Source organism: Nematolebias whitei, chromosome 19, assembly GCF_014905685.2.
Source record: "Nematolebias whitei isolate Nwh7 chromosome 19, NemWhi1, whole genome shotgun sequence".
NCBI lineage: Eukaryota > Metazoa > Chordata > Actinopteri > Cyprinodontiformes > Rivulidae > Nematolebias > Nematolebias whitei.
Genome location: NC_056516.1, coordinates 38,207,853 through 38,234,821, shown reverse-complemented (window position 1 = coordinate 38,234,821; position 26,969 = coordinate 38,207,853). Strand labels below are relative to the sequence as shown.

General features: G+C 43.1%; 1 long non-coding RNA gene across 1 annotated transcript; it reads right to left on the bottom strand.

Moving 5' to 3' along the window:
* Positions 1 to 9,236: 9,236 nt before the first annotated feature.
* Positions 9,237 to 10,142, bottom strand: LOC119425654. Its single transcript, XR_005187575.1, has 3 exons — positions 10,084 to 10,142; positions 9,547 to 9,689; positions 9,237 to 9,331 (listed from the first exon to the last, which is right to left on the bottom strand). It is a non-coding gene; the product is annotated as an uncharacterized LOC119425654 (long non-coding RNA).
* Between the last annotated feature and the right edge of the window lie 16,827 nt (positions 10,143 to 26,969).

Below are 26,969 nucleotides of genomic sequence, written 5' to 3'. Positions count from 1 at the left end.
CTTCCTGTTCAGGGTAGAACAGACAGATGTTGGCTTCCTGCTCAGGGTAGAACAGACAGATGTTGGCTTCCTGCTCAGGGTAGAACAGACAGATGTTGGCTTCCTGTTCAGAGTAGAACAGACAGATGTTGACTTCCTGTTCAGGGTAGAACAGACAGATGTTGGCTTCCTGTTCAGGGTGGGCCTGGTCCATTTTCCACAGCTGTCTGAGACAATAAACAACAAAAAACCATTTAAAGAACAAAACATTTTTAACGTCCTGCGTGTGAGCCTGGTCCAGCGTAGTCCATTTCTCAGCTCAAACGGTTCCTTCTTCCTGCTTCTCCCTCCGGCTGATCGCTCAGGCCCGCTAACGGCTGCTTATTAATTATCCTCCAGTAAAGGAGCTCTCCGGGGTCCATTAGCCGACACTTCCTGTGTGCATCATTGTTGCAGTTATCTGCTTCAAGCATGAGGAGATCCCACGGTTTCTCTGCAGCATTCAGACTCTTCGGCTCGGGTTTAGCTCCTAATTCAGCGTTTGTTCTTTCAGGTGTTTCAGCTTCCTGGTTCACAGCTTCAGGGTCAGGATGGATCTGTTCAGAGATTTGTTGAATCAGATGTTTCCTCCTGAGTCGGTCATGAATCTTCACTCGGCTCCATCTTTGCAGCAGCTTTCTTCCCTCCTCCTCTTCCTCATTTATTCCTCGTCTCCACTTCAGCTCTTCGCCCACCTCGTCCCTGCAGCGCCGCCTTCACATTCAGAGCAGCGAGTGTTTGTTGATTGTGCGGTTTGATTTTAGGTCAGCGTGCAGGAGTGTTGGACTCCGTGCACGTTGGATGCTGTTGACGTGCGCTTCTGAAAACTAAAAGTCTTTCAGGGGTTTTCTTTGGACGTTTCTGCTTTTTAAAGTCGAGTGAAGGAGGCCATCTTTGTGAAGACAGTCTGTCCATCGTTGAACGGGGGCGGAGCCTCCGTGTCCAACTGTCCCCCTCCTACAATGCTGTTATTGCTAGAATCACTCAGCCTCCTGTGAATAGCAAGCGGCCATCAGATGCTAATGATTGTCAGGCTGATGGTCCTTCATCATGTGAACAGCTGGTTCTGGATGTCAGCAACAAACTGGTTGATCCACCATGAGAAGGTATAAGACTGAGTTTGTTGCAGCTCCTCAGACTGAAGAAGTCCTCTGGATAAAAGATGAAACCTTTTAAAGAAAAAAAAAGTGTTTTTGAATCCATCCAGAGGACCTGAGTTAACTTTTATTAGACTATTTTTTAAGCTGGATTATTGAGCGACATCAGGATGTCAATTTATTAGTTTTTCTAAACTGAAGCTGCTCAGTAGCTTCTTTAATCTTAAAAAAAAAAAATCACATTTTCTTTACAACAGTTTTGCAAAATTCTTCAGTGGCAGGATCTGTTTTTATATTTCAGAAACATTCATGACGTCGGTGGTTCTGCTCGTAAAACTGATCACTTCTCAGCAGAGATGTGAAGGTCGGCTTTCAATTTAGGTTCAAATTCAAATTTTAGACCCTGAGAGGCAAATTATTCTAAAAATAAAACTCACGCAGTGTCTTTACGCAGCGGGAGGCGTTTTAGACACAACTTTCCTTCAAAATGAAACAGAAAAAGGTTTTAATTTAGCAAAAAATACATTTATTGTCAAATAATAAAATAATTGAGAAGGAATGAAAGAAAAATAAACAGGTATTTATAACAAAAAATAAGAAATGGGTAAATAATGTAGTTTTCTACATTTGTTTTATTCTTATTTTTATATATGTCACATTTGCTTTAATATTTTATGTTATATGTAGAGATTTTGTGTATTTTATGCAGTAAAGAAATACTAAAGGTGATTGGAGGAAAAATCTATTGAAGAAGAGTAAATGAATTAAAACGTATCAACGTTGATGTGAACACATTTATTAATATGCAGCAACATAAACAGAAAATTAAAACCGCTCAAAGGTTTTGAGGTTCTTCTTCAGATTTCGTCTTTATTGGATCGTTTCCTCCTTCAGCTTGTGTTCTCTTCTATAGTTTTATTCTTCAGATTTCCAAAGCCACTGTCGTCCTGTCGGTGGTAAAAAGAGTGAAAGAAGAGAAACTTTATTTAAAGTACAGGTTTGAACAGAGAAGCAGGGGCAGGAATGAAAAGACCAGGTGGTGCCGAGGAAACAAAACGTCTTTAAACCAAGAAGAAACAAAAAGAGCCCAGAGATGAAACGTCTGGAGGTAAACGCAGAGATTAGGCACGTTACATTAAAGTAAACCTTCAAGAAAATGTAAAAGCATTTCCTTCTAATACAAACTAAACATTTTAATCCAGAATAAAACGAATCGTTTTCTCAAACAGAGAAATTCTGTGAAACCTGAAGCTCGCAGCCGCCAGGACAAGATCAGATGTGACGGTGGTCTGCAGGCGATGCAGGCTTGATGTGCATCTGAGACACGCAGAAACACCAACACACACACCGTCAGGGAGGGAGGGGTCTCCGCAGAGGCCTCGAGCGGGCCTCAACACGCCCGAAGGAGCTGCTGCTGGACCCGGTCCGGTCCTGCCCACGTTGAAGGTTCATCACTTCAGTCTGCAGAGTGAACGTCGTGAAACCCTGAAGAACTGAGGCAAATGCTGTAAAACGTGAAGTCCTCTTCTTTCTTCAGTGCACTTGACTTTATTTTTGCTGCTCTTAAATATTTCCCTCAAAGATCCCGTACCTTATTACTTTATTCATAAAGGACTTAAAACAGAAACAAGACCGACCAAAGTTCAGCAGAAACAAAACGAGCAAAGGACACGACGCAAAACACACGGGAAGATAAAAACTACATGACCAACATTATTATATATTATTATTATTTTTATAATATCATTACAGACAGGTTACAGAATCACATTAATAAAAAATAAATAAATAAAACGTGCGATGGAGTTTATTTATTGATTACATGAATTTATAAATAAACATAAATAAAACATTGTCATAAAAGTAGAATCAACATTAAAACCACAGAGCTTCAGATAAAAGTACGTTCTCCGGTGGGCCTTCGTACAAAGTGAGTTCACGTGGGGGTCAAAGGTCAGTTTGTCATCAAGACCAGTTCCCAGATGTTTACTGTACATCGTTGCAAGTGAGCCCCCCAGTCCTGGCTCCAGCTGGAGTCGAGTCCTCGTTTCCCCTTTCCATCCAAAGTTCCCTGATCCCGTTGATTTGATACATTAAAGGGTCTGAATCTGTCCCGACGTCTCAGAAGACACAGCCCCCAGGGTCTCGGGGGGTACTCAACGTCCTACGTTAAGGTGGTGGTTCTGTGGAGACGGTTCTGACGTTGAGGTGGTTCATCTGATCAGGGTCCCTCCTGGACGCCTCCTTCACATCTCACGGGGAAAAGACCCAGAACCCTGTGGAGGGATTATATGTCCTCTCTAGTCTGGGAACACCTCTGGGTCCTCCAGGAGGAGCTGGAGAGGGAGGTCTGGGTTTCTGTCCTGGACCTGTTGCCTCCTCGACCACAGATGAGCGGTAGAAGATGTAGAACGTCCTCGGGACTGTTGGTCTGAACTCTGTAACTTTAATGGATGTGAAGTTTTTCGCTGACGTCCATGCTGACTGACGGCTCAGCAGCCGGCTGCCTCCGTCGCACTCGTCCGGTTCATGCAAAGTGTCCATGTGAGTTTCTGTAAGTTCTGAATGTTTTCCGTGTTGCTGCCGCGCCAGTTTCCGTCTCCATCAAAGGTAAACGCTTCAGCTTCTACTTTTTATCTTTTCAGTGTCAGTCAAGAAGCGTCGCGGTTTCTGACTGCGTTGACTTCACTTAGAAAAACAAGTTTTCCTCTTGACGTCCTGGTCTGAGACGTTAAAACGTGTTTCTGTCTGGAGTCCAGCGTGCGCCGGTTTTTGTTTCTGTTCTTTTCGTTTTTGGTTGAATAGTTGTCGAGCTGTCCGTTAACACCTCTGGATTTGTTGCCTCCTTCGTGTTTAGTCATTTTAAATTTTAATCCAGAGGATCTGCTGTTAGAGGTGGAAAGTCCCATCGACCGCTGGCTGTTGCCGTGGTTACGGTAACACGTCCTCAGCCCCAGTGTGTTTGTCTCGGTTTGTGTCGTGTCGAGGAAACGGGCCGTGTGAAAAAGTGAGAGGATCTCTGAAGAGTTTTCTGAACCTTTGAGGAGACGTCGAGTCCAGAGGATGGTTGCTGCTCATGTTGTACTTTAAACTTTACACAAGTTTGTCCAGCAGTCGGAGGTTTACATGCGCTCATCGTGGACCTGCTCTGCCTCATAAATAATTTAACAGCCCAAATGAATGACATTCTTGCCCTCAACGAGTACAGATGTAAACCAGATGTAGAAAGAGCTGAAAGCTTGATTTTATGTTGAACGGCTCGTCCTGTTCTGACATCACATCTTCAGCTTTGCTTCGTGATTTGCAGCTCGCTGTAGCTGAAGGGATCTCTCAGCAGGAGACTTAAACATTGTGGCAAACTGTGAGAAAAAAGCTTTTTCCTGTTTCAGTCAGAGTGAATTTGAGCGTTGGCGCCGCCGTTCTCAGCACAGTTTTGGACTCGTCAGTTGCGACGACGCTAATCTTTGTGCCTCGTCCTCGCTGCGTGTGTCTGGATAAATATTGGTTGTGTGATGTTTACCTTTTCACGGAGGAGGAGGAGGCGGAGCTGATGGGGTGACGGAGGGAGCGTTCCAGAGTAAATATCATAAATGATCGATAAATTGATTGTGGTTGATAATTACATCTTGCACCAGCCTCGTGCTTCTCATGAACGGGATGAAACGGAGTGCACAGATGTGTTCGTCCAGCTGTTTGTAGAAATATTAGGTATTTTTTACATAAAAATGCAGTTTTGTACCATATTTCACATCTTAAATGAATTTTTTTTTATATACACAAACATATGAACATGTGGAATAACTTATAAAATTAGTTGATTATGAACCAACTTTAAGTTGTGAGTAAATATAAAGTTTGATTTTCAGACTTGTGATCAGTTTTAGATGCAGATTTCTATGAAACCTTGGAGATGGATCTGTCTTTTGAGATCCGTCCATCATCTTTACCCCCTTCTTTCTTTCCGGGTCGCGGGGGTCACTGGTGTCCAGATCCAGCCATCACTGTGCGAGAGGCGGGGGACACTCTGGACAGGTCTCCAGTCCATCACAGGGACACAGAGACAAACGAGACAACCATTCACTCCCTCACTCACCTAGAGACAGTTTAGAGTTACCAGTCTCATCCCAGGGATCCTCTCCTCTCACACAGTGACTGGTGGACATGGACACCAGTGACCCACAAAGGAAGAAGCAGGTAATGATTATGGATGGACGGTTGCAATGTTCTGAAGACGAGTCAAAATATATCATAAAGTAGGAAACAGGTTTGCCAAGCACCACATGTTTGTTTACCAACGAAAACAACATGGATGGTGGCGTCCACGAGAGTCTGACAGTTTCCATGTGGTGGTTCGTATTCTCTGATCTGTGAAGTAAAGTGCAGAAATAAAGACGGGTTTGGGTGAAATGCTAAACGTAATGTGTCTGAACCTGATGGCTCCGCCCTGTTTGGTCCCAGATGTTTATTCTTGACAGATGTTTTACTCCATCTTTCCATTTTTTTTAGCAGCTCTTTTATGTTTCCACCCAAACGTCTAGATGATGAGACTTTAAGCAAATGCAAGGCTCAATCCGTCAGCGCTCCAAGTATGTGTTGAGGATGACTCTCGGCTACTACCACACCAAACGTTGGCTCGAAATCTGACCAAGTTGAGCCATTTTTCTGAGCCTGCCCAGCTGTGGCAGCCATGTTGAATCGATCAGTTGAAGACGTACATCCCATTAAGACTTTATCATGAGATATTTTGCTAACAGGCAGACGAATAAAAAACTCAGTTACATGATTGTGTTCCGTGGTGACGGTCGATAAATCTTCAAGTTGTGTTAAATGTGTCTGAGAGGCCGGAGACCACCTGAACGGCTGAATGTCACTCAAACACCACGCTGCCTTTAAAACCCTCACACAGCTGAGCAGGGAGTCATAAAAACACGCCTTCTTTCCCCTGGTTTCCATCCCACACACACACACGTGCGCTCAGTGAACCACATGTTTGTGGCTGTGGCGGTGACATCACCTGCCTTGTGGTCAAAGTCCAGTTGCTCTATCCGGCTTAAAGCTGCTAACGCTCCGACACGTTCGCAGCCGTCGTACCCACCGGCGCACGAACGCCCTCCGCTCAGCCCGAACACGGCAGCAGAGGAAGAAGAAGGCTGCGAGGAGAGATGAAGGATTATCTGTGCGATTAACGATGGATCTTCTTTGACGGTCGGACCCTGAAGGCCGCACAGCTCAACTCCTCCTCCTCCTCTTCCTCACTCGTTCCCACATAACGCTGCTTCCTTTTCACTTCTAACAGCTTTCTGTGTCCTCCTCTAACAACCTTCCAGTGTTGTAACTTTGTGGGGGTGGAGGAGGGATGAGCTCGGCTGCTTACAGACAGTTCCTTCAGGACCTGGAGGAGAAACGAGGTCGGTGCCCCCTAATGGTTTTATCTGGCTGTTAAACTGGTGTTGGTGGTAAAAACAACAACATAACTGCTTTATAACTTCTATCGTTGGCTCAGAGGCTGTCATGGTGTCATAATGTTGTGATAGGAGGAAGATCTTATCTCTTGTTTAGAGGTTTAAGTGTGACTTTGCATGTGTGGAGGTTCAGCGCACGAAAAACTGGCTTCAGGTCTTAAAGAGGAAATTAATACGTCAGATCTGAAGACTGTACATGAAGTCCTGCGACAGTGAGACACGCTGGATACTAAAAGACACCGTCTCCTACACCGATGAGCTGTAAACTGTCCAGTAAGTTCATTTCAACAGCATCAAGCCCTGCAGGTGGTTTCTCACTGGGCTGCATCTTCATGGGGTTCTTTAGAGTCTCCTAAATGTCTCCCAACGTCCTCACGAGTCTCAAAGAGGCGCAAATCTGTTTGAAGCACGTTCGTCAGATTTCTGCTGCAACTTTTGTCTCAAAATAGTCACAAAGTCGTCGAAGACGTCTCTGAACCGTCTCCAGAGCCCAGGACAGTAAACGGCTGAGGCCAATGTCCACTCAGCTCATGAATAATAATAATTATAAAACTGATTCATTTTTAACGTGTGCTCACGAACATGGGACCAGCTGCCGAGGTGGGCAACAGAAAAATGTGCGCAGCCAGGAGTGCAGCGCAGGAACATGAGCGGTTCCTCAAAATCAAGACCACGCTCAATAAAAATTGTTGGATTGTATACCTGGATTATTGAGCATGGGCTTTTTTGGGTTTAAACCAGTTTCACATGACTGTCGACAAGGAAGAGGGCCGGCAGCAGAGGAGGGGGCGTGCCAAAGACACCATCTTAGCACCAACATAACTGGTTTGTTCCACTTTGGAGTAAGCTGTTTGGGGGAAGAATCAGTTTTGTGTTGTGTTTCCTTGACTGATGAAGCCTTCTAGATGATGTCCTGTCCATGTCAAAGTCCATGCTCAATAATCCAGGTATACAATCCAACATTTTTCACTCAGGTCATCTGGACAGTTTCTTTTTTTGTGTGTTGAAACGTTTCACCTTCGATCCAGAAGGCTTCATCAGTCAAGGAAACACACAACAAAACTGATTCTTCCCCCAACAGCTCACTCCAAAGTGGAACAAACCAGTTCTGCTTGTGATTAGATGGTCTCTTTGGTACGCCCCCTCCTCCATTGCTGGCCCTCTTCCTTGTTGACAGTCTTGTCAAACTGGTTGAAAACAACAAAGTCCATGCTCAATAATCCAGGTATACAATCCAGCATTTTTCTGTCTGGTCATCTGAAAAAAAAAAAAAAAAACTGTCCAGATGACCTGACTGAAAAATGTTGGGTTTATTTTAACGTATTTTCTTACAATTTTCCTGCAACTTTGAAGTATTTCTTTTTCTTCTGTTTTCCAACGGAGCAGCTCTGTGAGAAACCACCTGCAGGTCCCGTCAGCACCGGAGCGGGTTCTGTGACTTTGCAGAACTATTTTTAGTGTTTTAGCCTCGCGTCCTTTCAAAAATGATGCTTTAACCCCCTTGACTGTTTTTTTTTTTTTTTTTAAATGGGAAACCAGTTCCAGATTGAGAAAATCAAAATGGCTACTGTTGCATCTTTGTGCGTCCAGCCGAAGCCTTTTGAAACCTGTGTCGTGGCCCCACCTCCTGCCTGAACTCTGACCCTGAGCGGCTCAGATGTTTGTCATTAACGAGACAAAAGACAAGTTTGTGTTGACGTTGCCACGTACCCAACTACGATAAAACCTTCGTCTAGACTCTGTGCCTGAAATCTTCTGTCTTCGCATGCATGCATACGATGTTTTGAGCATGCTCCACGTCTTGTTTCCTGTTTTTGCTGTATTTCTGTGCTGCAGCGCCACACACGGGCCAGGTGTAGATACTGCAACGTTTTGGGTTGTTCCTCTGCATTTTCAGTGTTTTTAGGAAAAACTCTTCTAGAAACGGTGCCGTGTTTACAAGGATGATGTTCAAAAGGACAGAAATGAGCGTTTCCACGTGGTTAAGACGAGAAACTTGATGTGGTTAAAAAAAAAATCAAAGGTGGAAGCTCTTACAACAGCAGTTCAGTTGTGTCGAGGTCAATTTTTGGTGTTTTGACAACTCGTTTCAACAAAACTCCATTGAATGTAAGTAGAAACATCATTTGGGGGGGGGGGGAGTCTTTACCTACGTTGTACCTCAGACTGCTACTGAACGTCAGAATACTTTAACTGATACAAGTTACACAATTTCACATGTTTGTGATATGGGCTTTTGTAAAGTTGGATGAGGAGTAATGATATTAAAATCTTTTAAGTTTTTAAAAAACATTTTATTCTTAGTGTTTTCTTGTCACTGAACGCTTCTTTAGGATTTCATGCTTTTCTTGACAACTCTTGACGTCCTGTGTGGAGCTGAGGGAAGTTCTATTGTTCAGCGTGTTCTCCAGATATCTTCTCTCAGCGTGAGAATTAATGCGCTGTTGTCAATTTATTCTCATTTTCAATATTCAAAAGAGCTGCTCTTAATAAACTTCCCTGTTGGATGGAAAACAGTTTTTATATCTCTTCTAGGCAGTTTACTGATGCTGGACTGAAACGATTCATTCAGTTCCTGAAATATCAGCTTCCTGTACAAAGTGTCTAATTTGATGCTTTGTTTCGTTTGTGACGCTGCTCGTTGGTTTCCGTGTCTGGACTGGTTGAACGTCACCGTTCCTTGGGCTGGTGCTACTTCCTGTGGTGATGGATTCTGGAGACGTACAAGGAAGACCATGAAGGGTCTGGGAACACCTAAACGACAGACAAACGTTAAACTAAACGCTGTTCTTCTTGTAAAACTGAATTCACCACGTCAAAAGAAAACTTTCAAACTGAACAGAATCAAAGGAAAGATTTTTTTTTTAGCATTTAACGTTTAAAAATATAATTGCTGCTTGAGTTTAGCTCCAGATGAGAACGGATGTTAACTCTGGCTGAAAAGAGGAAATCCTAATCCTCCATAGCACCTGCACCTCCTCTGTCCAGGATCCGTGAGTCTGCGTAGCCTCGGACAAGATCCAAACCTCCCTCTGTTCTCGTCCACAGCGTATCTCCTGCTTATCTGAGCATCTCCAAAACATTCAGGTTTACTTGCAGTCACCGTTCAGTTCTAGTCCAGAAAAACACTCGTGTCAGAACTACAAACATTCATTATTCGTATCCCTGAGCGCCGCGAGACGTCGGAGTCCCACCTGTCGTCCCTTGACCAACCAGTGGTTGAATCTGTAGATGAGTAAAAACTGCATCTGTACTTGGCTGGATTAGTGAAAGCTGACAGGAAGTCCACTGACCAAGACAGGAAATGGACCACAAGAAAGTTTTATGAGTTTAGGAGATTCCTAAATGTTTTAGCTTTTCAGACATTTAGTCATTTTTGTTAGTGGTTGTTTTGAAAAGGTCCTGTAGTTTGTCACATGATTGCCGCACTGCGTCTTTACTGACGTTGAGAGGAACTCCTTAGAGCTTCGCTCCACCTGCTCTCACCTTGACTACGTGGACCTCACCTGGTGCCGTCACGGTCACCGCCCTGCCGGCTCCGAGCTCTTCGTTAGCTTCAGGCGTCGCTAACCTTCGGCGCGCCTGCTGTTTGTGTCCGTTTCCTGTCTGTTGCTGTGACACTGGATCCGAGCGGAGCCTGTAGCGGGCGCCAGGCGTGTCGGAGCAGCAGGCGGGTGTCGGGTGATGAGCAGCAGCAGCAGCTCAGCTTCAGCAGCTGTTAGCTGAGCGTCGCACATTCAGGAGTCGAGTTCCTGTCGTTCTCCTGACACGTCACGTGTCTTTGTCTTTGACTCAAGTCTGTCTGTTGTGAACTTTAAGGATTTGTAAGACGACACATCCAGAAAATACCAACCGGTGTGTACAGTGACGTTCAAGACTTTAAATTCTTTTAGTTTGGCCTCTCTTGTTCGATTCTTCTGCCTTTTATTGTTCTCTCCAACAAAAAGTCTCCACGCTGCTTTCATTTCAAACGCCACTTCTCCAGAACACCTGCTTCCCAACATCATCTTCATCCTTTGGACCGGTCCTTCCTGGCCCCCCTCACCTTCTTTAAGATGCTAATGTGCGTAAAATAAAAGCAGCCTTGAAACTTTGATAAAGCTCTGAAAGTTGCCCTGAACTTCAATCTGACCCCCCTCAAGTGTTTTTAATAGCTTTACTCCGGCTGTGGCCACACCTGCTGCTACTTGTGGTTTGGTGATATCATGTACCCCCCCCCCCCCCCCCACCGAACAGCTGCTTCATCTGAAACCTCACAGAGACACATGTCGGACTGAATCACCTCCAATCTACTTTAAACCCTAAATTACACACGAGCTTAAACTCCTTAAGCACTTTCAAAGCAGATAATCATTAAAAATGTGATTAAATTATCCAGCTTCGGCTAGCACGAGCCGAAACTCCCGCAAACACACCAGACCATTAGCATGTTAGTGGTCTCCTGTGGTTAACCAGTGCTTACTGCTACTTCCTGTCTGACAGGAAGTTGTACCCATTTTACAGTAGAGCCCCAGGAAGAAGTTGGATAAACAGAAATAATGAATTATTTTAGGGTTGTCACAAAATATCCAGATCAGCACATCGCCTGTTTCATAAATGTGATTTCAAACCCCGACGGAGACAGAAATATTTCTTTCACCCGACTTCTCAGGTTCAAAGAATGAATTTATCGAATGAGCTGAATCGTAATTTTTTACAACTGTTTTAAAGAAAAAGATCTTAAATGACAAAGGAGCAGCTTGTTTTCAGTCATAAAACTTTTATTTTTAGTTTTTACTCTGATTAAAGCTCCTGCCGTGACCTCAGGTGAGTTCTAGTCTCTGGTTAAATTAGTTTAGTCTCATTAACGCCTTCTTTGTGTGAATTAAAAACACAAAATTAAATCGAGCTGAGATGTGAGTCATGCTTTGTGTCGGAGTAGTTTTGTTCTTTATTTATCCGTTTCCTGTTAAACGTCCTGTCCCTCGCTGTTTTTAAACCAACACTCATCCTTGAGTCTCTCGTCCTCTTTTAACAGGACTTTACATTTATGAAGCAAAATAAACTCCATCTTTGGATTTTTTCTTCATTTCAGTAAAACTCATGTCAATAATAAGATTTTTGACTAATTTTTAAAGTTTTACTCGCGTCAACTTTAAAGACTCGATCTTATTTCATTTCAAAGATGCAGCTGTTTTATTTTTATTTTTAGAAATGTTTGATACTTTTTGTATTTTCTAGTATTTAACTTTTATCTTGGTTTGTTTTAATCCTACGTAGTGATTTGTCTAATCTTAATTTGATGCTTTTGTTAGCTTTAAAGCTAGCTCATGTTATAGTAACACAAGCGCTCCTTATATTAACGTAAATTATTTTAGTCATCCAAGAAAAGACTTTATGCTAATTGTGCTAATTAGCCAAATGATACTATAATAAAAATTTGGCCTTTATTTATGCAGGTAGTCTCACTGAGTCACAAGGACTCATTTTCAAGAGAGACCTGTTTTACACAGAACACTTAAAGTACAGACAACAATATGCAACAATAAAAAGCTATTAAAATAAAATTGTTATACAAACACCGTTACTGTTAGCAGCATGGGCCTGTTAGAAGCGTGGCCCTATTAACAACGTGGTCCTTTAAGCAGTGTGGGCCTATTGGTATTGTGGTCCTATTAGCAGTCCCATCGACAGCATGGTACTGCTAGCAGTGTAGAGGGGTGGTGTCCCATACAGCAGCATGGTCCTGTTAGCAGTGTGATCTCATCAGCAGCATGGTACTGCCAGCAATGTGATTCTGCTAGCAGCATGGTCCTGTTAGCAACGTGGTCCTGTTAGCAGCATGGTACTACTAGCAGCGTGGTCCTGTTAGCAGTGCGGTTCCATCAGCAGCATGGTACTGCCAGCAATGTTATTCTGCTTGCATCGTGGCCCTGTTAGCAGTGTGGTCCTGTTAGCAGTGTGGTCCTGTTATCAGCGTGGTCCTGTTAGCAGCGTGGTCCTGTTAGCAGCGTGGTCCTGTTAGCATCGTGGTCCTGTTAGCATCGTGGTTCTGTTAGCATTGTGGTTCTGTTAGCAGCATGGTTCTGTTTGCAGAGTGGTTCTGTTTGCAGAGTGGTCCTGTTAGCAGCGTGGTTCTGTTAGCAGCGTGGTTCTGTTTGCAGAGTGGTCCTGTTAGCAGAGTGGTCCTGTTAGCAGAGTGGTCCTGTTAGCAGAGTGGTCCTGTTAGCAGAGTGGTTCTGTTAGCAGAGTGATTCTGTTTGCAGAGTGGTTCTGTTTGCAGAGTGGTCCTGTTAGCAGCGTGGTCCTGTTAGCAGCGTGGTTCTGTTAGCAGAGTGGTCCTGTTAGCAGAGTGGTCCTGTTAGCAGAGTGGTCCTGTTAGCAGAGTGGTCCTGTTAGCAGAGTGGTTCTGTTAGCAGAGTGGTTCTGTTAGCAGAGTGGTTCTGTTAGCAGAGTGGTTCTGTTAGCAGAGTGGTTCTGTTAGCAGCATGATGATAACGACCACAGTACAATGATTAAAGAACGGACAGACGGGACGTAAAGTGATTCACATCAATGGAAACAGATTATTTAAATATTTGTTCATCAGGTTTTAGTTTTTCTTTAGCTCGATTCATTTTGCTGCACTTTTGTTGTTATAAAATTACTTTATGAATAATTATAACTCATGTCCTTTTATATAAAGACTTCTTTGTTTCCTCCAGCCGGTGAAACAGTTTAAACAGTTTACGTTCATCCAGTCATATGAACGGCGTTCTGCTTTACTGTAAACTCACCTTCGGCTGCTGCAGCCGTTCAGCTGTTTTAAGGTGAGGAAGCAGGAAACTCGGTGTTGTGGTTGAAGAGTCAGCCGGCCTCAGACTGCGGCTGCTAGTGCTCTGAAATAAACAAATCCACATCTAGAAACTTTAAGACGAAACAAAAATAAGCTGCTTTTCCAGGATTTCTTGGAGCCAGGAAGTCAGCGAGGCTTTAGCTGTGGTGGAACGTGTTCTTCTGGGCATTCTTGTTGGAGCTGAAGTAATGAGTAGTTTCTGTCCACATTGTGTAACTTCAGAATTATTAATGATCCCATTAAAGAAATAAACACTTTGTGTGTTTGTTACAAACAACCAAAGAACGAACCGAGTCAACCCTTCAAAATAAAAGCATCATCTCGTGTCGCTGCATGATGTCATGCTCAGTGTGTGAGATGAGAGCTACTCTCAGCTACTACCACGTCCAGCTTTGGCTCAACATCCGTTGAACTGTTATCATCATTTTTGTGTTGGTGTGGCAGCCATCTTGGATTTGGTGTGTATTCTGTATTTACTTTGATGTTTTTATTAAAATGTGTCTTGTGGTTCACAAGGTGCTTCAGTTAATGTCAACGACACGTAGACACGAGCAAAAACCTTCTCCGCCACCATCGCCTTCATGGACAGGGAATCATGATCACCGGCGGCCCTCAAGCCTGTAACTTTTACATTTGGACCGTTTGTAACCGAAGCTGATGAGCCCTAAAGTTTAAACACAAACTAAATAAAATCTTAAATAAAAACCAGAATCATTTGAGTTTGTTCCAAGTTCCTGTTTAAGATTTCTGGAAAATGTTAATCAGACCTGAAAAATCAGTTCTTTAAAAACCTGAAAACATCGTTCAGAGCAGAGGCCGAGCCATTTAATCAGTTAACATCAAAAGTACCCGTCGGCCCACCTTTCCGTGTCTTTAACGTGTAATTTAACACGTTAAAGACACGTCGGTCCACCTTTAATTTGTTGAAACCACAGAACCGAAACAAGCCTGTGAGTCAACAGGTTCGACTCCCCCGACCAACATCAAAATGTGGGTGGGGAAGGTGAAAGTCCCACACCTGTCTCCACCCTCACCTGCCCCGCTCTGGGCCCTTGAGCAAGGCCCTCAACCCCCACCACCTGCTCCCAAACAGGTCCCTCTTGACCACGAGTCCTCGTGACTCAACAAGACTGCCTGTATAAATAAAGGTTAAATAAAATGAAACCAAGCAGGCCTTCAGGAAGTTCTCAGCAGATGTTGGACCTGGATCAGGTTGTGCACAAACATCTGGAGTTTTACTCCTGCAGGAGAATCTGCCTCCATCCTCACGAGCACGGCGAGGTCGTCATCACATCTCTCAGAATAAAACGGATACAGGATGATGGACGAGGTCTTTATGAGGCGAACTGCATTAAATATAAGAAAGTGTTAAAACATCTGACCCGTTCAATAAACTGGAAATAATCTGAAACATCTGTATTTTACGTGTGCCTGTCATGAAAGAATTGTTGGAGACTAAAAGGCAGAGATTATGAGCCATAATCCCACAGGTTGTAATTATTGGAGCGTTTTAACGCCACGCCTGTTGGGTTCTGCAACATGATCAGTGGTTGTTGTGAAATTGTTCCAAACCAGGTTTAAAAATCTGTTCTGCTGTTTTCGTGTGAACGCAGGCGCAGCGTCTTTTATGAAACGAGACCGAACGAGAGTTCCTGGAACTTCATTTAATGAACTTTAATCTGAAGGAGACCCTCAAACCTTAATCTGAAGGAGACCCTCAAACCTTAATCTGAAGGAGACCCTCAAACCTTAATCTGAAGGAGACCCTCAAACACCGAACTCAGGTTTTTCTTACATCTGGTCCAAATTGAGCTCGGCCCGCTGCCGGCGTGTTCCCTGTGATAAGCCTTCAGCTGGGTTTATCAGCACCGCCCGGCTGGGCGTGGCCGAACCGACTGCTGTGTTTGTTTGTGCCCCCCCAGCCCCTGGAGGGGCTGCAGCGCCCCCTGTTGCCTGCTGTTCAGGTCTGGGGGGACGTTGAAGAGTTTTCCTTTCCACTGTCGCCTTCATGCTTGTTCAAGATGAGAGTTCTGTGATGAACTCACAGCTGCTCCTCAAACAGAAGTGACATTTTAGAGAATCCTCCTGTGGTTCTGGTATTTAGTGCATGTGAAACTGACTGGCTCACAGGTTGTGTAATTAGTGCATGTGAAACTGACTGGCTCACAGGTTGTGTAATTAGTGCATGTGAAACTGAATGGCTCACAGGATGTGTAATTAGTGCATGTGAAACTGAATGGCTCACAGGTTGTGTAATTAGTGCATGTGAAACTGAATGGCTCACAGGTTGTGTAATTAGTGCATGTGAAACTGACTGGCTCACAGGTTGTGTAATTGGTGCATGTGAAACTGAATGGCTCACAGGTTGTGTAATTAGTGCATGTGAAACTGAATGGCTCACAGGTTGTGTAATGTGAAAGTGACTCCAGAGGGACGGAGGTTGGAGGGAAAGACGTTCACTGAAGTCATTTAGCAGCAGGACTCTGGTTTTCTGTTTGTCCCACTCTGCTTTCCATCTTTGAGGGTTCTGCTCGGTTCTCTGAAGGTCCACCATGGTGTTTCAGTCAGGTTGAGGTTCTGGACTCTGGACCATTACAGCACCTTGGCTTAAATCGTGCTGCCATGTTGTTTTGCAGCCCTTCCAAACACGCTATGACCTTTGACCTTTGACCTGCTAACTGATGCCTGTAGAGTCTGGGATAGAGCTCATTAATGTGAGCACTGCACGGTCTGACCTTCAGGGTGAATTTGCTGCTGCTCTGGAAAGATTGTCATCCGTTTGAAATGTTTTCCACTCGTGGATAATGTTTCTCTATGTAGAGCGGCAGACTCAAAATGACCTTTAAGGACGGGCAGCAACAGCTGCTTCAGTCATTGCTGATGTCTTTCCGTCTTGGCGTCGTGTTACACACACCTGTATGCTCCAGAACAGCCAAACCTCCAGATGATGATCAGCTGATCAGCAGCTCCTGGCTGATCCTGAACCTCTGAGATCTTACAGAAGCATCAGGCAGCAGCGTTTCCACTCCCTCGTTCTGATTTTTGGACTAATTTATGCTAAAAATACAAAAATAAGAAGTTGTAAAATGTTTTATTGTTAATTTGAGGCATTAGCCTTAAAGATGCACGTTACGTTTTCATCGTGACTTCAGCCTTTTTAGAAGTTATTTTATTCGTCCAGTTTGGACGAGCGAGGACGTCGTCCCTCGCTTTAGAAACTTCTCCAACCTGCTTCTACTTCACTCCTGGTGGAAAAGGTCCGGACACGGCACTTCAGCTCAGTCCAGCTCTAGAACCAGAACCAGAACCAGTGTTTCTGCTGGTCCGTCCCTGAGCTCAGCTGCCCAGGAGGAGGTCATTTAACGAGCTCCGTTATAAAATGTTCAAACTGGAGGTTCCTCCTCTGGAAGTGCTCGTGAAGTTCCTCCTCTCTCTGAGAAGAAACGTTCAGAGGGTTCAGCTGTTGTCTTCCTGCTCTAGTTGATGTGTTCAGTTGTTTGTTTTCCTGAAAGAATGGAGCTTGTGTTTGTTTGACCCACCTTCTCTGCAGGCCTCAGTGCTCCGTCAGCCTGATGGTGCAGGAAGTTCGTTCAGTTAAACAAGGAAGCTCCGAGGTTTTAAAGCTCCACCAGTTGTTTTTATTTGTACCTTTAAGGATTGTTTGTATCGAGTATAAAATATGAGCTCATCTTGAAACGTTCACGGCTCATTTCTTTCACGTTTCTGCTACAAATTCACATGAAGTGGAGCAGAAGGTTTTCTGTAGAGACTTCCTGAGTCTGGACACGTCCTTTTTATTAAATTAATTAACATTTTGTCTGCAAACAGCCAGAGTATGAAAATATCTTTGGTTTTTGAAGAATAGGTTGTGGTCCAGGTTGTTGTAAAAAAAAAAAGTTATATTTAAATGATCAAGTCTGATGAATTTTATTTTTTCTAACTTATTGCCTCAGCAGTTTGCAGGGTTTTTCGGCTCGTTGTTTGTTTGTTTTTTAGGTGTAAAACTTTTTGTGTTTGTTGGAGCTGATGTGAGCTGCTTCCTGGCAGCAATAGGTTTACAGCAAAACATTTCTGTAATTATTCAGTTTTTCTTTGAAGATGGTTTGCTTTAGGGCACCCGGGCAGTGTGCACGGGTTCACCCGTGATCGTAGTTTTACTTTTCACTGTCCTTTCAAAATAAACTTCAGTGGCAGAAGGATGCTGGGGAAGCTCTGAGCCGCTTCTCAGGAGGGAAACACTCCGACGAGGAAAGAACCGCGAGGATCAAACTTCCACCTCCAAACAAATAAAATCAAATAAGACCGTGACGCTCACATTAATCCGTTAAATTGACTTATTTTAACTTTGAAAACTTGAAACTCTCTGCCCATTCTTACTTTCTGGAAAACACAAAGTTAAAAGTTTGAATTCCCATGTTTAAACTTGATACAAATAAAAATAATTCCATTTATTTATAAAGCTCCAAGTCACAACAGAAGTCATCTCAGGCCACTGAACAGAAACAATCATATACATAAAAAGTTATTTTAAATGGTTTAAATCATATTTATCTGATAGATTCCAGTTTGCAAATAAAGAAGCTTCTTCTTACACCAAAGTTAGTCATGGAGTTCCTCAGGGTTTAGTGCTTGGACCATTACTCTTTACCTTGTATATGCTTCCATTAGGTAATGTTAAACATCATGGGATATGTTTTCATTGTTATGCTGATGATACACAGTTATATTTGTCCATGAAACCCAATGAGTCCAATCAGCTACTTAGTCTACAAACATGTCTTAAAGACATAAAAACCTGGATAGTCATCATTTTGAGAAACATCCCAGCTTGTAGAAACGTTTTGTTGTTGCATCTTACAGCCTTTTATTTCCATTACGGTTGTTGATTGCTTACGATTTTTCCACTTTTTGTTGACATCGGTCTGCAAACTTCTGTATGTCTGTTGTTGGCAGAGTGCATCATTTTAAAATTACAACTACTAACGCAACTAAACTCCAACAAACAGTCTGTAAGTCTAAAATGTGATTCAGGAAAGGGTGAGAGGCTGTGACGTCCTCCCTCTTCTCCTGTTGATCGTCTGTGTTGGTGGTCTTCAGCTTTCCCTCCTTTTTCCTTTGGCCTTTGAGTTTCACACATTCATCAGCCTTTTCTACATCAGTGGCTGTAAAACAGCCCAAACCGTGCACGGTGCCGAGTTCCTGTTGATGCACGAGCCGTTAGACCCATAAAGCCTAAAAACAACGTCCTCCGTGAGCCAGAGGGAGTTATTCTTTATAGCGTTCCAGCCTCCTTGATTTATTTAACAAGCTCCGTTCAGGACAGTTTAACCATCGCACAGAAATCCAGGCAGAGCTGAGGCCTCGGCTCAGTCACCGGCGAGGACAGCTCGACTGTAAAAACACCAATTAGTTGGATTAGTTGTAACACACGAAAGAAGCAGAACGTGGGTATTTCTGCAGCCGGAGAGTTTCACGTTGTACTGAAACATTAAACATCTGTAAAGTAAAATGTGCCTCTTTTATCCGTGGCTGATAAATTGTATCAAAACCAATTTGATCCATTAAATACTCTCACCCAGTTCATACCAGTTAACATTTCTGGTTAGCTTCTCTAAACTGAGAGGGGCAACAATCCAGCTGCAGACAGCAGTTAGTCATAGAGACAGAAGATTTATTTTATCTTGATCCATGTAAATATTAAAATATCAGTCGTGTGGAAGTCACGTACTTTCACTGCAGTATTTTCATTGTTTCTTATTTTAAGCTGCATCGATCCTTGTTGTTTCACTGCAGCAGCTGCTGATTAACAAACCTTGAAGTTTGTTAGTTTATCTTTCATAATAATGGTTTCATTAGTTTATCATTCCTGACGTGACAAACTGCCAAAGTAGCAAACTAGCTTGAAGAACATTAGTTTAATCTGATAAACTTGGAGCCATAGTTAATGATTTATTTATATATTTTCTGTTTGCTTCAAAAGGAGGCGGAGCTTTGCTCAGAAGGAGTTTACCTGCAGGGCTTGCTCCTCGCTCATGGTAAACATCCACGTGTTGTTTGGCTGAGACTTGAATCACCAACAGGTTTACCGTTTCCTCCTCTCCTCAACTTGTCGTGGTTACTCATCCTTCATGCATCACATGACCCAGTCAGAAGCAGGTCCTGACTTCCTGTTTTCAGCCGATGTCTCGTAGTTTAGGTAGTTTAGGGTCAGATTAGAGTTGATGACACTGGAACCTGCAAATCAACATGTTTGAGGAGTGATGGCACGCTAAGAACCGTTCCACTTTGACCACTAATGAAGTATCATTTTGCAGTTTCTGACTTTTAAATCCTCCATCTATCTGTTAGCTGTAGTTGATGTTAGTTTTGGGCCTAAACGCAACCTTTGGTTTGTAGTTAAGCTTGTTAACGAGTCTTCTGCGTGGCGATGGTCCGCCTCCAGACGCCTCTCAAATCAACGAGCGCTCCGTCTCTCTGACCTTCACCAGACTGGACGTTAATGTGACCGACAGCCTGATAATTACAGCTATTTCAGGAGGTCGGGTCAAGAGCCTCAACGAGAAGCCGGACGGTGGGATGGGAGGGGGGCCGGCTCCTAATTAAGGGGTGTCCATGGCAACGAGAACAGCTGTGGTGAAAACGAAGACCCTGGTTACTGTGGTTACGTGCTGTATTTGTGTGCACTCTTCTTTTATGCTCTCTTTTTGTCCTCGTCTTTTCCCATCACTCAACCTCTCCGTCCAAGTGTTTGTCCCCCTCGGCTCGTCTCTGTCTCATGGCCACGTCAGTGTCCTCAGCCTTCATGAACACTCCTCCTCCTCCTCCTCCTCCTCTTCTCCTCCTCCTGGATGTTTTACTGCCGCTCATTCATCGCCTGCTCTTGACCTGCGTGTAAAGACGAAGCACTTGACGTAGCTGCAGTTCGGTCTTTTTTTACAGGCGGAAGGACGAGACCGGCTGTCCGGATCTCGACCAGAACCTGGACTTCCATAGTTTGTTTACCCGTTAGCAAAGACTTTGAAACAGACGCTTGATTCGATGTTTCGTATTGGAAAAATGTTCAGAAAAGCACGTGCACTTTTGATATTTCTTCCATTTCTAGCCAGCATATATATATTAAAATTAAAAAAAAGATGTTAAAAAAAAAAAAAAAAGAACAAGTTTATATCCTGAAAAAGATTCTTCATCAATTAACAACAATTAAGACGCTTCACGTCTTCCCTCCTCTCTGCTTGTATCTGTTTCTCTGTCCTTTCACTCCTGCTCATTCTCAGCCGTCCCACAGCCAAAGGCTCGTTTTATTCCCCTCGCAGCTTCATAAATCTGTCGCTCCGGCTGAAAGTCCGTCTCCTCCTTCCTTTCCCACCATCTATTTAAACACAGCTGCACCAGCTGACCTGGAGATCGACTCTCGTTGTTGTTCTTACAAACATTTACATTGAAATAATCTTATGAACACTATTCATTCAGCAATATATGCAAACTATAGTAATCAATGAGTGACCTCCTGTGACCTTTGGTTAAACTTCTTGTTCAAATTGACTTTGAGTTGGGGGTTTGATATTAAAACCTCATAATATTTGATATCTTACACGATTATCGGATATTTGCCTGAATTTTGACAAATGTTAGAACATCTGACTTTGATCAGTCTCGGCGCTCGAAGCGTTTCAGTTTTTCTCCAGCTGCTAACGGTGAATATTTCAACAAAACGATGTTATCCGGTGATATGACGACGACATCTGGAATTATTTTCTCAACGTAAAGCTTAAACTGTTGCAAGTTTCTATAATCTTGAGGTTTAGTTTTCTGAAAGTCAAACATCAGTAAGAGTTGCAACAACGACGGAGGAAAATTTACTCTTCCAGACACACCTGCTCAGTTTTAGGGACGGCAGCGATGCAGCAGATTGCTCCTCTTCCTGTTTCCTGAGCCACAGTTTCCATCGTCTCACGAACTGCGTGTTGCAGCACTGCACTTTAAGAATCGTATGCTTTTATTTAGCACTTATTTACATAAGTTTTTTTTATGTATGCATTAAATCTCATTTAAACGTTGACAAATGAAGCTAACGCAAAGAAAGAGATGCCGTTTGGTTGGCAGTGCAGTTTGAGGAGCACGTCTCCCTTTAAAAGAGCTTTAAAATTAGTTGCATAAAATCCTAAATTGAGCCCAAAAAACTGCACAGTCGGTGAATTCATCACGAGCTGACCGAATGCTTTTATTTAATGCTGTTAAAACATTTGAGGCACAGAAACAAGTCATCCTGAATCGTTCCTCCCCGTTACATAAACTAAAATGTTGCAATTAAACAAAGTAAACGCAGCTTTCGGTTGTTGTCACTGTGTTCTTTATGGGAAACGTTTAGTTTTCCTGGGAAGAGTCTGTGTTTGTCTGGTTTATCTTTATGAGGCGGAGTGTTTAGTCAGACACGTCAGGATGACGAGTCCGAGTGTTTGAATGATGAGATTAGCTCTTTGTCCTGCCGTCGACACTCGAACACAGCCGTGATCTTTCGGCTTTGACCCGGCAGCTATCGCTCTAAAAGTCGGCGTCGCCTGCCGGGATGCTTCTCCTGAGGCTGAAGGTTGAAATGAAGCAGGAACAGAACCGGGTCACCGAGGTCAGGATGGTTTGGTGCTTCCCTCCACTCACGTCCGTCACTTTGTGCAGAACATTTCAGGCTCAGATGGATCTGAAGTTCGCTGATCATTTCCTGGTGAACATGTCGACATGCGGCACTTCATGTTGCACCGCAGACGTTTCGCCCTCCGAGCTGGACTGGCTATTTCTGTTGAGTCAAGTGTCCTGGAGGAGGTGGAGGAAGAGGAGGAGGAGGAGCTCTTTTGATCCTGCAGGGTGAATGAGAGGACAGGAGTAACTGGGCTTTGTTTTCTGAAAACAAGAGCTTTGGCTCTGGTGTGTGTGTGTGTATTATTGTGTGTGTGTGTGTGTGTGTGAGACTTCAGCAGCTCCAGGAGTCGACGTTTATGAAACTGACAACACGACCTGCGACCCAGTTCGACTCCGCATTAAAAACTTTTTGCCTGAACAGTTTTTGTTTATAATTTTTCTCGTGGAAGCCCTCCGTCTCTCGTTTCCTGAAACAACAACAACAATAAAACAGTTTAATCCGCTTTTAGTTTGAAGGAAAACGTCTCCGACTTCCTGTCTGACTCCAGGTGTGTCACACTTGTCATCACTTGAGCTCTCGTCTCTGACCCGTTTCTGTTTGGCTCTTGGATTCAGCTCCTGGTAATTCGTCCTTGTGAGCTTGTCCGGGGGCCAAACTCGTCTCCCGTTCCCCTCCCCGTCTAATCTCTTAATGGCATTTGGAGGTATCGCTGCCTGTCTGTCTGTCTGGACGTCTCGGCTGCTCTCGGAGTAAAACACGTCTCACATTCAGGACGTTGAAGACTTTCCTCCCTGCTCAGGTTGTTCAACGTCTTAGATTTAGAGTTTTAGTCCTAAAAGTTTTTAAAATGCATGAAAATCACTCTTCAGCTAGGATTGGGACTTCATCTACACTTCTGTATTCCAACTTTTATAACTTTAATATGCAAATATATATTTATATATGTGTATATATGTCTGTGTGTGATAGTTTGTTGCATCTCGTCTCTGGTTGTTCTGTCAGTTGTGAGAGTAATGACAGCAGTGACACAAATCTCTGGAGTATGCTGAAATGGTTTTTGTAGTTTCTGCAAATAACAACAGTCACGTCACCAAATCAGGGTTTAAAGCGCCCCCCGTGTCCTGCAGTCCCCCTCCTGCACAGCAGGGGTCACTACAGAGAAACGCCATTAACAGCAGCACATGAAGAGTTTACACAGTTTCAGTTTAGTCGCTCACTCGGGGTTAAAGTTACCGAGTTAAAGGACGATACGCAAAACAAAGTTTATGATTTCTGAGTATTTTACTCGTCCTGTTTACAACCTCTCAAAGGTTATTCCAAAATACTAAAAAGTTATAATAATTTGTATTAAAAGTACTTGTCATAAGATGTCAGCCAAGTGCAGCTGCTCACCAGGTTCTGTCTCTTTGCTGCTTTTAAAAAGACAAACCAACACATTAAATCACTTTAGGCTGTGACATAAATTACACTTGAAGCTGTTTAATAAATCTAATAAATATAAATGTGACTTTTTTCTTTTGCGCTGCATGAAACCTTAAAGCTCAACAAAACCATTAATGTATATGAACTACAAGTACATACTGATATAGACAAGTTTATGTACTTATTGTTTTATTTCTATATTTAATAATGTATAAACTCCTTATTTGTCTTAATGGAAATGTTGATTTTTAAACAAATGTTTATTTGATATTAAGGTTGGGTGTAGAAGTTGGACTTTACGATGCGTTCAAGTGTCGTCGTTCCCCCCAGCTCCTGGCGATCTGAGCAGCCGGTCTGATCTTTACACCACTTTAATTTATTTGAGCTCTTAATGACTTCACAGCCAATAAACTTTAAACGCTTTAATGACACGGAGGAATTAATTGTTGCCACGTTGTTAATCTGCCAGCTCCAACCTGCTGCTGTTTGCAGCCGAAGCAGAAACAAATAAAAATAAAAAATCTCCTTCTTCTGTAGATCTCTGCTCCACTTTGTGGCTTTTTAAAGCTGCAGCAACGTTTCCCGACCAAACACTTTAAACCAGGAGAAACAAAAAGTTTGTTGTTTCTGTAACTGAGTGTGAGACGAACTTTGTTTTCTGCTGAATAAGAAGTCAGAGAGTTGGTTCTGCAGAGTTCTGTGGGTCTGGATCCGGTCCCAGTCTGCCCCCTGTGTGCAGAGTCTGAACCTGCAGGCGAACTCTGGATGCTGTTCCAAGTTCTTCTTTTTTACTGAGTATGTTTGACTGTGAGGCGTTCAGGAACACAAACACTTTTTTAAATGTATTTAAAGGAGTCGGCTCCAGTAAATAGATTTCAAGTTGTTTTAAATTATTTTTGTTCCAGTTTAAATACGTTTAAAAACATTTTCATTTAAAACAATTTATTACCGTTTTAAACCACATTGCAATGTTTGATGCATGAAATGTGCAGTGACGTGAACGTTACTCAGTGAATTAGACACTGTTCACAAATATTAATATTTTTAGGGATGCACAATATTATCGGCATAGTATCGGTATCGGACGATATTTGCGTTAAAGTTAAATATCGGATTTCAGCCATTCCATCAAAATAACTCACTGATATAAAAAGCACTGTTTTTATACACACACACACACACACACACACACACACACACACACACACACACACACACACACACACACACACACACACAAAAGGCACTGTTTTTATTTGACAACCCAGTGCCAAAATTTGAGATTAAACATAATCCACGTTGAATTGTTGCATCATTTTCCCTCTTTTTGTCATCTTCATTTGGTATCGGTCCAAACTAACGACGACCTGCAGAATAATGAAGTATTTTAATTCCGCAGCAGAGAAAGCTGTGTAGTCTCTGTAAGTAGGTCTTGGAAAATAAATATCGGTATTGGTATCGGTTATCAGCCAAATAAGTTTTAACATATCGACGTATCAGATATCGGCCAAAAATCCAATATTGTGCATCCCTAAATATTTTATCTACTTATGGTAAACATCGGTTTCTTACATTTGGCTCCTTCGGGGCTGACGGTCACAATCACAAAAACACTTTCATTAATTAAAAAACAATCTGCTCTCTTGGTTTGTTGGTCCCGAGGTACAGTGAACGTCACGCCAGAGAATAAAGGTGGGGTGGGGGGTAGCTGTATTGTCCAAGGTTACATACAGGATGCACGGTGGTGATGTGGGTGTCCTCATCCTGCTCCTCTTCCTCCCTGCTGCCCTCCATTTTTTATTTTTCCTGTTTCCTCCTGCAGCTGGTCCAGACTAACTTCATCATCGAGCTCTTTTACTTTAAAGGTTTTCAAAACCAATGAAAAGGTTAAAGTCTGCGTTTTCCTCAGGGAGTTGAACGCTCCTCTCTGTCTGCTCCTCTGTCTGCTCCTCTGTCTGCTCCTCTCTGTCTGCTCCTCTCTGTCTGCTCCTCTGTCTGCTCCTCTGTCTGCCGTGACATAGACTTTGTGAGTCAGGAATTTGTTTGACTCAGTTTATCATTTCAAGGCAAAGAGGGCGAGTGTGTGTGTGTGTGTGCGTGTGGGCGTGCGTGCGTGCGTGCGTGCGTGCGTGCGTGTGTGTGTTGGAGTGACCTTGCTCCGTCAAAGGATGCTGACTGGGAGTGTTGAGTCAAAGTGAGCGGCAGAACTGCAAGTTCTCATGTTTTCAGTATTTTGACGCCTCTAAACGAATTAAATTAATTTAGATTTTTAACGTTTTGTTGATAAATGTTTGAGTCGGGCAGAGAGAGGACTTCACAGGGACGCTGTGGCTGCTTCTTCATCTTCTTCATCCCTCCATCTTTCTTCTTCTTCTCTCCTTCTTTGTGTTGTTAGTCTGACATCATCCCCTGGTGGTACAGCTGCATCGATTGTGTGTGTGTGTGTGTGTGTGTGTGTGTGTGTGTGTGTGTGTGTGTTTGGCTTCGGCACGCAGCATTTTCTGCCGACGAGAGCTTGACCTCTGACCTCCCGGGAGCTGACACTCGCCTGTAAACAAACAAAGACCCACGTCAGGTTTTAACGTCTGAGGATGTGAGAAAACACGACGAGCTGTTTAGTTTTGGTTTTTGTTCAATGACTTTTCTGTGGATGTGGATACAAAGTATGAACCGTGACAGTTTGAGCTCAGGGGTGTTTTATTTTTTAGAATTAGTTTAAAAAAATCAATAAATCTGCAATTCTAATGTTTTAAAACAAACGAGCATAAGTGACTTTAAAGAGTGTTTGACTTTAGCTGTGTATCCTGCAGCCGACACACTCGTTGGTCTCTTCTGCCCCACAGTGGCAACAACGACACTCAGCTGCTGATTTTTACTGTTTAGCTGCTGTTTATTTGTTAAAACATTTAATTTCCTTCAGTTGTTTTCCTCCATGATGTATATTCAAGATGTTTAATTTAACTTTTGAGAATCAAATTATTTGTGATTTTTTTGTTTTTGTTTCAGCTGCAGCTTCTGTCTGAATATAAATCCATGTTTCAGCTGCTTTTCTTAGTTTAGTTTAAAGTTTCAAGAATTCTTCCACAGAGTCGCCTCCCTTCATATTTGCTTAAAGATGCAGTGATATAATTTAGGCAGTAGTAGTAGTAATAGTATTTACAGTTCTCTCAAACTGTAGTATTTGAGCTCATTGTGGCCTGAAAGAATTCTGGGTAATGTAGTCCTGCCGCTGCAATGAAAATCATCACAACTTCATTTTTCTCGTCGCATCTTTTGATCAGGAAATGATTAACAAGAGGGAAAGTTTATTCCCAGTTTAAAACAGTTTTCTAATCTGGAGTGAAATCAGTAACTGAAAACATTCTTAATAAGTGTCCAACCTGCAGCAGGAACGTCCTGGTGTCAGCCGAAGGGATGGGACGCCTCCAGATTTATCTTGGTTGGGTTTTATTTAGGCTGCTGGTTGCCTAGTCACGCACACACACACACACACACACACACACACACACACACACACACAC